The sequence below is a fragment of the Prosopis cineraria genome, unplaced genomic scaffold, assembly GCF_029017545.1.
Source record: "Prosopis cineraria cultivar Desert tree isolate PC_DT_omini unplaced genomic scaffold, ASM2901754v1 PC1017, whole genome shotgun sequence".
Taxonomy (NCBI): Eukaryota; Viridiplantae; Streptophyta; class Magnoliopsida; order Fabales; family Fabaceae; genus Prosopis; species Prosopis cineraria.
Genome location: NW_026556342.1, coordinates 1 through 10428, shown reverse-complemented (window position 1 = coordinate 10428; position 10428 = coordinate 1). Strand labels below are relative to the sequence as shown.

Genomic DNA, 10428 nt, shown 5'->3' with positions numbered 1-10428 from the left:
TCCTTCCATTTTCTCTCTTCCCATTTCATCTCCTCTTATTTTCTTTTTTTTTTTGTTAAAAAATAATTCTCTACCATACCTTTCATTAGAGGATAAATGCTCCCAATGAAATAATGCAGCTTTGCCCCCTTGTGGACTACATAATTACTCCTTTCTATCTTATATATAAGTCATTTTCAACATATTTTATCTAAATCAATGAAAGTCTGAAAACTTATTAACTATGTTTAAAAATTTAATGAGTTTTAAACTTTACCTTTATTAATTATGCATACTCTAATAATAAACTTTCTCTTACCAACATTTAATGATGGGTAAAAAAAGAAACTTGCCATAAAAATTTAATGACAATACTTATAAATAATATAAAAAATTTCTTCTCTCTCTACCTTAATTATAAATAGGACCAGGGAGAACATGATTCTTTTGCATGTTGTAATGTGTGTTTGAATATTCTCTTCTACTTTATGGTATAATTCACCTCTGAAATAATGATGTGGTTATTAGATTTTTTATTTTTATATTTATAATTAAACAAATTTCTCAACGTTTCCTATAGATATCTCCACCCACTTTTAATGATGTAAGTAAAACCCTTTCCATTGATTTTCCAAAAACCTGTCCTCTTGATAGCCACAATATGTCTATCATTGCTTCTTCATCACTTGTTCCTCCTTCAAACCCTAATATTAATGCCACAGCCAATTTGGGTCGACAATCTGCAGATTTTCATCCTTTTACATGGGATTAATTTTCTTCAATCTAATTTCCTCTGTTTTTTAAACATGTTAATTCATCTCAAGGCAAAATCGATATCCTCAATGTTTGGACTAATTTAAAACTAAAAGTTCAGAACAAATTTTTAACCCAAGCCCACACAAGGCATTAATTAAATCATATCCTCTAATAATATTTATGAAAAAACTAAATGCAACATAACCATTACAATAATGGCACTTTATTGTTACTATTATTTTTACTATAGAATTAACAGTAATCAAAATTATATTTTACAAAAGTTAAAGATATAAGATTAGATGGACCATATTGAATTATTTTGTACATTAAAAAAACAGAGAATTATTGTGCACATAACATAATAACATGTTGAAGTTACTGTTTTATGAACAGTGAATGTTTTAAAAAATTTTATAATAAAAGATAAGTATATATGAAAAAAACAATATTGTGTACATAACATGATGACACGTTGATGTTATATAAAGAAACTGGTTTTTGGCAGTTTTATAAAGGGTTCTAGATGGTGCATCGATCTGAGGTTGGGGATAGAATTGACGTATGCTTCATTATTGAGGTTTTGTTATTTATGGCCCCACAGAAATTTAAGCTCAAGCCCTTTCTGGGCAGGAGTGGGAAATGCACCATGAACCTTGTAATTAACCTCACTAGTATGGCATATTCTAAAATAATTTCTATGAAAAAAAATAAATTGATATTTATAGTGTCGATATCCGCCTGCTTTCAAATGGTAAAGTAAACAGGCCAAAAATTTGTGAAGTAAACAAGTTACTACTCTTATACTATATGAACGAATTTTTTTTTTTAATGCAAAACATATCTTTTAGATTTTTATTTGTATGGATATATTAAAATAAATTATTAATATTTATATCTGAGTGCAATTGAGGTTATAAATTTAATTTTTTTTAGATAAATAAGTTGTTCTTCATTCTATCTTCTAATAATCACTAAGAAAAGCCGCATTATGAATAAAAATATAGTTATTTGTGTATGGCCGTGTCAAGAAGTTGAGACCCAGGGTGAAATTTTTAAGAGGCCTAATATAATGTAATTTATCTATATTCATATTCTTTGTCTAGCTTTTTGAACTGAAAAATCATATATTAAAATTTTGTGATCAAGTAATTCTAATATTTCAATTTAATAGATAATATAACTCATCCATTTAATCTATTTTATAAGATAGTTGATATTAAATAATATTTAAAAAATTTTAGTTTTAAAAAACCTCTTTCAACAATAACAACTGTTATTGGCATTGTAAAATAAAGAAAGAAAAAGGTACAAACACATATGATGTGGTGGGAAGCTCATACATATGATTGGTGTTTTTTGCTTCTTGTTTGTTTTTGTTTTTTTTTTAATTAGATAGCAAGCAAAAAGCTCTTAAATTATATTTGTGCATGTGGGGCCGCTAGAATTGATATATCCTTTATTATTAAGGTTTTGTTATTTATGGCCACAAACAAATTTAAGCACAAGCCCTTCCGGGTCCTGGAGTAGGAAACGCACCAAGAAACTTGTAATATAATTAAACCCCCCTAGTGGCATATTCTAAAATAATTTATATAAAAATAAAATAAATTGATATTTACAGTGTTAATATCCACTTGCTTTCAAATTGTAAAGTAAACGATCACTACTGTGATACTATATGAAATAATTTTTTTAAAACAAAACATATATTTTAGATTTTTATTTTGTATGGATATATTGAAATAAATTATTAATATTTATATTTGAGTGTAATTGAGATTATAAATTTTAATATTTTTATATAAATAAGTTGTTCTTTATTCTATCTTCTAATAATCACTAAGAAAATACGCATTAAGAATAAAAATATAATTATTTATGCATGGCAGTGTGAAAAGTTTCGGAGAATCACAACCAGGTCCAACAAAAAAATAATTATTGTAAGGTTTATTGATAACTAAACTAAATTACATTGACAACTGGCTGTATTGTCAATACAGTTTAGTTCAATTATCAATGAACCTTATAGTAATTAATTTTTTTTGTGTGGAATTTCAATATAATTCTCCCGAAAGGTTTTGAGACCTAAGGTGAAATTTTTTAGAGGCCAAATATATTATAATTTATCTATGTTCATATTATTTTTCTAGCTCTTTAAACTATAAAATCAGATATTAAAATTTTGTGATCAAGTAATTCTTATCTTTTAATTTCAATAGATAATATAACTAATGTATTTAATATATTTCGTAACATAAATGATCTTAAATAATTTTTAAAAACTTCTTTTAACAGTAGTGACTGTTATTCATATTATAAAATAAAGAATAAAAAAGGAACAAACACACTTGATGTGACCGACAACTCAAATATATGATTGGTGTTCTTTCTTTCTTTTGTTTTCAATTAGACAGCAAGCCAAAAAAAAAAAACCCAATAAGGAAATAAAAAAGGATTCGCAGTGGCAAATGGCAGCAAGAATCAAATCAACAAAGTCACAAGGAAACAAACTTGTTGATCAATCAACATAGCCATTTTTTTATAAGAAAATGACAATAATGACAGAAAATGATTCAATTGAGAGAGAACGAGATATGAGAATTGTTAATTATAACAGAGTGGTCCCCTTCATCTTAATGATTGGTTGTATATTGGGTACAAGCAAACATTTTTTGAGGCTTAAAACAATGGCCTTGATTAATGGCCTTACATCGAACACAGCCTGTGTTTATGATAATTACATATAAAATACTGATGGGGGTGTTTGGTTTTACTGTTGAGAAAGTTTAATCAACTTATCATAAATCTTGAGTTTGAGTCTTATAATATGAAGTTATAGTCACATTAAATAAATATGTCAAAAAGGGCACTTTGAAGACGCATGGGATTCACTTATTTTTTATGGATATTATTATTGGGAAATTTGTCCATTTTCTCGTTCTATATATGTTTCCTAGAACTTATATCTAAGGAGAGAAGACGTTTTTCCTCCACATTTTCTCCCTTCCCAGTTCATCTCCTCTTATTTCTTTTTTTTATTGATAAAAAATAGTTCTCTATCATAGACCCTTCATTATATGATAAATGCTCCCAGTGAAATAATGCAGCTTTGCCCCCTTGTGGACTGTATAATTACTCCTTCTTGTCCTATATATAAGTATTTTCAACATACTTTATCTAAATGAAAATTTTAAAACTCATCACTAACTATGTTCAAAAATTAATAAGTTCTTAACTTTATCATTATTAAATATACATATTTTAATACTTTAATAACGTACTTTGTCTTACTAACATTTAATGAGGGGTTAAAATAGAAAGTTGTGATATAAAATTTGATGACATAACTTATAAATAAAATAAAAAAAATTTCTTCTTTCTCTGCCTTAATTATAAATAAATAGGCGCAGATTTTGGCATGCTGAAATGAGTTTTGAATATTCTCTTTTACTTTATGGTATAATTCACGTGTCGAGATAATGATGTGGTTATAGAGTTCTTATATTTTATAATTAACAAATTATTCAACGTTTCCTATAAATATCTCCACCCACTTTTAATGATGCAAGTAAAACCCTTTCCATTGATTTGCCAAAAGCCCCTTCTCTTGATAGCCACAATATGTCTATCATTGCTTCTTCATCACTGCTTGTTCCTCCTTCACACCCTAAAACTAATGCAACATCCAAGTTGGGTCGACAATCTGCAGATTTTCATCCTTCTCTTTGGAATGATTATTTCCTTCAATATGCTTCTGACGATTTGTAATTCATTATGTTTCTACGTATAACACACACACACAATATTAAAGTAGAAGAGCTTTGAAGGGTGAGTCTTGGAGAAAATTCTCTCTTATGAACCTCTTCAATAAAATTGTCATTAACCTTCATTATATTCTTATCATTTACTTTCCAGCAATTAATTTTATTTTACTTTTCTTTTGCTCTCCCTCTCCCACTCCCCCCCCCTCTCTATACACACACAAATATGAGTCTTTAATTACCATTGGCCTGGCCTTGTCTTTGCTTTAATTTTTACATGTTTTTCATCAGAGACCCAAGTGCAAATTACCGCTGCTACAGGCTATTTTTATATTTTTTATTTCTCATCCTATATTTTAATTTTCTGCATATATTAATACTGGGTGTTTGCGTTTCACTTGGATATGGATTTGGGAATGGTGCTTATTTTAGAGAGGTATTATTGTAGCTAATTTTAAGAATGTGATCAAATGTTGGGTTGGGTTTTCATTAACCAGAAAAAAAGGTTATTTATTGATTAAAAAAAAATTACACACACTGATTCATAAAGCAAAAAACAACATCTATCGGTACAACCTACAAGGCTACAAGCAAAGAAAAGAAAGCAATAATTCCTAAAGTATAACCTTCAATATAAAACTAAATACAATACCAAAACAAACCAAATCAAATCTATCAATTTTGGCCCAAGTTGGGACCTGATTCAGTTCTCAATGAAGTCTTTCATTTGGTTTCGTTCCTTGCTCAGTTCAAATCATGCCAAAAAGAATTTTGAAGTAATTATTACTAATTTTTTCCTTCATTAATTTTAATATTTTCAAATCATTTATGCAATATGTTATCTATTATAGAGCACCCTTACCTAATTTTTACAGTGTTTCTAACTAATCATGATAACGACAAGTTCATTCAAACCACACACACACATGTAGGAGTTGGTGATGAAATGAAGAAAAAATATTGAAACATTGAAAGAAGAAGTGAGGGAGATGCTTGTCTCTACCATGGAGACGCCCTTGAAGAAAGCTGAAGTGGTTGATTCAATTCAATGTTTGGGTTTGTCATATCACTTTGAGCCTGAGATTGATCAAATATTGAAGCAGATTCAAAATGATTGTGTTGAAAATAATGAAATAACTTTTACTGGAGATCTGCATTCTCTAGCCCTACTCTTCAAGTTACTGAGACAACATGGATATCCTGTTTCACCTGGTATACATGCTTCCTATGTGCTCCATTTTGTTTTGGAATTTGATTTCCATGTTAATATAAAAAATATACAAAAAGAATCTTACTCAGTTCTTTTAAGAAAAATATTCTACAATCTTTTTCTTGTGTTTATTGTATTTGTATCATGTCAAATGAGCATTCTAGTCAATTAGTTAAGATATTTGGACAATCTTGAATTGATGAGGTAGATAATTAAAATTTTGAAATTTTTTTTTCTAAGAATATGTATATATAATCTTTGAAAAGATATCCTATTTATAAGTCATGAATAAAGTTATTCACCACATACTCCATATACCGCACGTATTTTTTTCAAATAAAATGATTTTTTTTAATTTTCAAAAAATAAAAATATAACTTAGGCTATTTTTTCCCCACAAAAGTAGCTGTTTTTCTTTTTCTTTTTCTTCCTACTAATTGATATGCACAAATCATCACCACCAGATGTGTTCAACAAGTTCAAGGATGAGAAAGGAAACTTCAATGAAACACTTACTTTGGATGTTGAAGGAATGATAAGTTTGTATGAAGCTTCTCATCTGAGTATTCATGGAGAAGATATTTTAGACGAAGCACTTGCTTTCACCTCCAATCATCTTCGATCCATCACCGTTGAATCAAACCCCTTTCTTGCAGCAAAACTCAAAGATGTCTTAAAGCAATGTCCATATAGGGGAATGCCAAGGCTAGAGGCACGAAAGTACATCTCAATCTACCACCTTCATCCTTCCTATAATGAAGTTCTTTTGACCTTAGCAAAATTAGACTTCAACGCACTCCAAAAACTGCATCGGAAAGAATTTGGCAATATTTGCAAGTAAGTTCTTGGCCGAGCTAGTATTGGAACAAAAAGCAAGGGAGGAGAATGACAATAAAGTTCCAAAATCAGAATTTATGACAGTTAGTATTTCACCAAATTTCCAAAAAATAAGTTGCTAATATTAATTCAAACTGTTGCAAATTAAACAGGAATCTCAATTACAAACTGAAAGTTATATTTAAACTTTAAATATCCTTTTTACAATTAGAATTCCGGAATTTATGACTATTTGAATAAATGTTTATAACTGATTTTTTAGTAAAAATTTTCGGGGACCTAACTTTCATAAATTATGAGTTTTGAGTCTTAATGTCATTCTCCCAGGAATAAATACCAAATATTGTCGCTATGAAATATTACTGACACATACATACTTTCATTTTCGTGGTGGTGTTGTTAGGTGGTGGAGTACTTTAGACGTGCCAAGAAATCTTTCATATGTAAGAAATAGGACTGTGGAATGTTGCTTTTGGGCTCTTGGGGTTTGCTTTGAGCCTCAATATTCCAAAGCCAGGATCCTCATGGGCAAAGAATTTGGCTTCTTAACCATCATCGATGATACATATGATGTCTATGGGTCCATTGACGAACTAGAAATCTTCACTAAAGCGATTGAGAGGTTTAATATAGTTATCATGTTATTATATATATACTTCCTCTTAATCATAACATAGGACATTGATAACTATTTTATGGTTCTAAATTTTTTTACATATTTTCAATTATAAATGCTTTAACAATGACAATTTAAATTTCAATGCATCATAATTTTTCCAAAAAAAAAAGTAAAATTAAGTAGGAGTATAGCTGAAAATATTTATAAAAATACCTAATGTTCTATATTTTGAACCAAGCAGAGTTTCTAAAAGAAGCCCTATATTTTGATCTAGAAGGAGTATAATTTTGAATGTGTGTCTGTTGAATTTAGAAATTAGGGCTTTCCACTCTCTTCCCAGATACATTTTTTCTACTATTAAAAGTTGAAGTGTTAATCCTTTCAGGTGGGATATTAGTTGCTTGGAAGATCTCCAGGATACATGAAGCTAATTTACAAACCGCTGCTAAGTATCTTTGAAGAAATAGATCAGGAGATTGGGAAAGAAGGAAGATCATACAGTGTTGACTATACCATAAAAGAGGTAAAATCTCGTCCATTAATTAACTATATCTCAATTTCTTTATCAATGAATCTTGAAAATAAACTAGCTAGATGTGATTAATGATTTTTTTTACATAAAATACTGTTTCTGAACTAGTTTAAAAGGATAGTAGTGCAAGGCTACATGTCAGAAGCAAGATGGTTATATAGGAACTATATACCAACAGTTGAAGAGTACTTGAACACAGCGACAGTAACAACTTGTTTTTTGTTGCAATCGATGACATGTTTCATTTGTATGGGAGAAATTGCAACTGAGGACGTCTTCAAATGGGCACAAAACAACCTAAGATTGTCAATGCTGCTTCTATTGTTTGCAGGCTCATGGATGACATTGTCTCCAATGAGGTTTCTCTCTGTCTCTGTCTCTCTCTCTCTCTCTCTCTATATATATATATATATATATTTGTATGTATAACTGATCTGCATTTGAAAAGATGTTTTATGATTCCTTATTAAAAAAAATATAAAACTTGTTAGTCTCTAAACATTTTCTCAATCATCGGTTCAATCCCTGAATTTCAAATAAGACTAGCAACTCAGTTTTAAGGGCCTATTTGGTTGCTACAAAGGAAAGAAATTGAATAGATTAAAAAAAATTAGAATGCTATATGAAGATGTGAAGGGGAGATAGGCAATAGCAGAACTAGGACCCAGAGTCAGGGAGTGCAAAATAATTTATAAAAAATTAATGTTTTTTAAAAATAATAATTATGTTAGGACTAAGATTATAATACATAAATAGTTTTATCATCATTTTTCATTTTAAAAAATTATATTGAACAGATTGATATGGCATTTTATTATAAATATACTTTTCATATATTATCTAAATCATTAACATATTATATACTCCTTCTATTCAAAAATGTAAGGTATTTTTAACCAAATCTCACCCCCAATAAAGTAGTCACCTACTTTCCAACTAACCTTATCTTTTCATATTTACCCCTATTAAATACTCTACAATAAATATAAAGTCATTGTCAAGGAACACTTTAAAAAAAAAAGGCAATGATTACACCTTAAAAGACTAAAAATACCTTACATTTTAAAACATCCAACTTCTCAAAAAATGTCTTACATTTTTTAACGAAAGAAGTATTTAATAAGCTTTTGAGCCTAAATACTTTTTATTTAATTCAGAGGGTGTAAAATATATATCAAGAGTAAAGGGTGCTAAGTTGTAAATTTTATACACCCCCTCAAGTCTATGTGGCTCCACCACTAGAAATAAGTTAACCATGTTCATAAGGGGGTTAGGAAAGCTATTTAGTTCATCAAATTAAGATTTATGATTCATTAAGTTTGTGGAGGGTGAGGTAATTACCACATTTGTGATATGCCATGTTAAGTTTTATCATAACCATAAAGAGGAAAGGTAACTTAGTTTATTTTTGCTCTTATTTCTTTAGTTCATTCCATTTTCATCTTTTCCAACAACCAAAACAACTCATTATTGTTTCTTAACTCAAAAACAAACTAATTCCTTATATATAGTTTTGACTTGGTACACAACTCAGTCCCTATAATTCGTTAACTCAATAAATTATAAGATTTGAGTTGTTTGAGTCAAAGTTTAGGGATTAAAATTGATGAGAAAACTTTTTTAGGTACTAAAAGTTATATTATCCGCTCCTTATATATTATTATTATTATTATTATATAACTTTCTATTAAAGCACTTTGTGTTAGTACAGTTCGAGCAGAAAAGAGAGCACATAGCCTCACTTGGGAATGCTATATGAGGAGCATGGTGTGTCAAGGCAAGAAGCCATAGATGAATTTAGGAGGATGATTAACAGTGCATGGAAGGATATCAATGAGGAATGTCTCAGACCAACTCAAGTGCCTATGCCCTTTCTTATGATAGTTTTGAATCTTGCTCGTTTCATGGATGTGATATACAAGGATGCTGATAGTTTCACTCATTCTGGAGGAATCATGAAGGACTACATTACACTATTACTTGTGAATCTGTGCCACTATGAGCAACATGTGTGTGTATTAGGATGTCAGCCCCCAAAAAATAGGGGTGACCGATCATAAGCCACAAATTAAGATTTATTTCATTTAATTAAAATGTATTCAATTTTACACTGCATTTTAATATTATTAAATAATCATTATAATAATTATTTCAACATTTTTGTAAAGATTGAAGCTTCTCACCTTAGAATCACCGACGGCAGGAGAAATTGGGAAAAAAATCGATAGGAGCTGGGGAAAGGAAAATCATGAAACCATGGCAGCAACCACGAAGCAACACACAGACTGAGGGAAATTAAGGAGGAAGTTTCTTGCCACCCATGGTCTTCGATGGCCGCAAGCAAAAAAGAAGGAAGCTGTGAGTTTGACAAAACCCCCCGCCACGGCAGCCATCGGCAGCAACCAAAATGCGGGGGAGAGAAGAAAACGAGCTGAGTCAGAACAGGGGAGAAGAAAAACAATAACTGACCAGCTTCCAACTCACGAATTCGGCCCTTATAAATCCTAGACCAGCTCTTCGTGTGCTCACAACTCTCAAATGGAAGACAGAATGAAGAAAAAGAATCAGTCGCACCAATAACAGAGAGGATGCGGAGGCTAACAGCAGAGTGAGTGACCAAGAACCCGTTACCCGAACCACAGTGCTCGCTTGCGTGACCGGCGACCCGAACGTCGGTGAAGAGAGGATGGAGAAGCCAAGTGAGGGACGAGCACTGTTTCATTCTCACGGG

The 10428-nt window shown here is 30.4% G+C and overlaps 1 pseudogene; it reads left to right on the top strand.

The window, feature by feature from the left end:
- Window positions 1-5459: 5459 nt before the first annotated feature.
- LOC129299049 ((-)-germacrene D synthase-like) lies at window positions 5460-9757 on the top strand (annotated as a pseudogene).
- The last annotated feature ends 671 nt before the right edge of the window (window positions 9758-10428 follow it).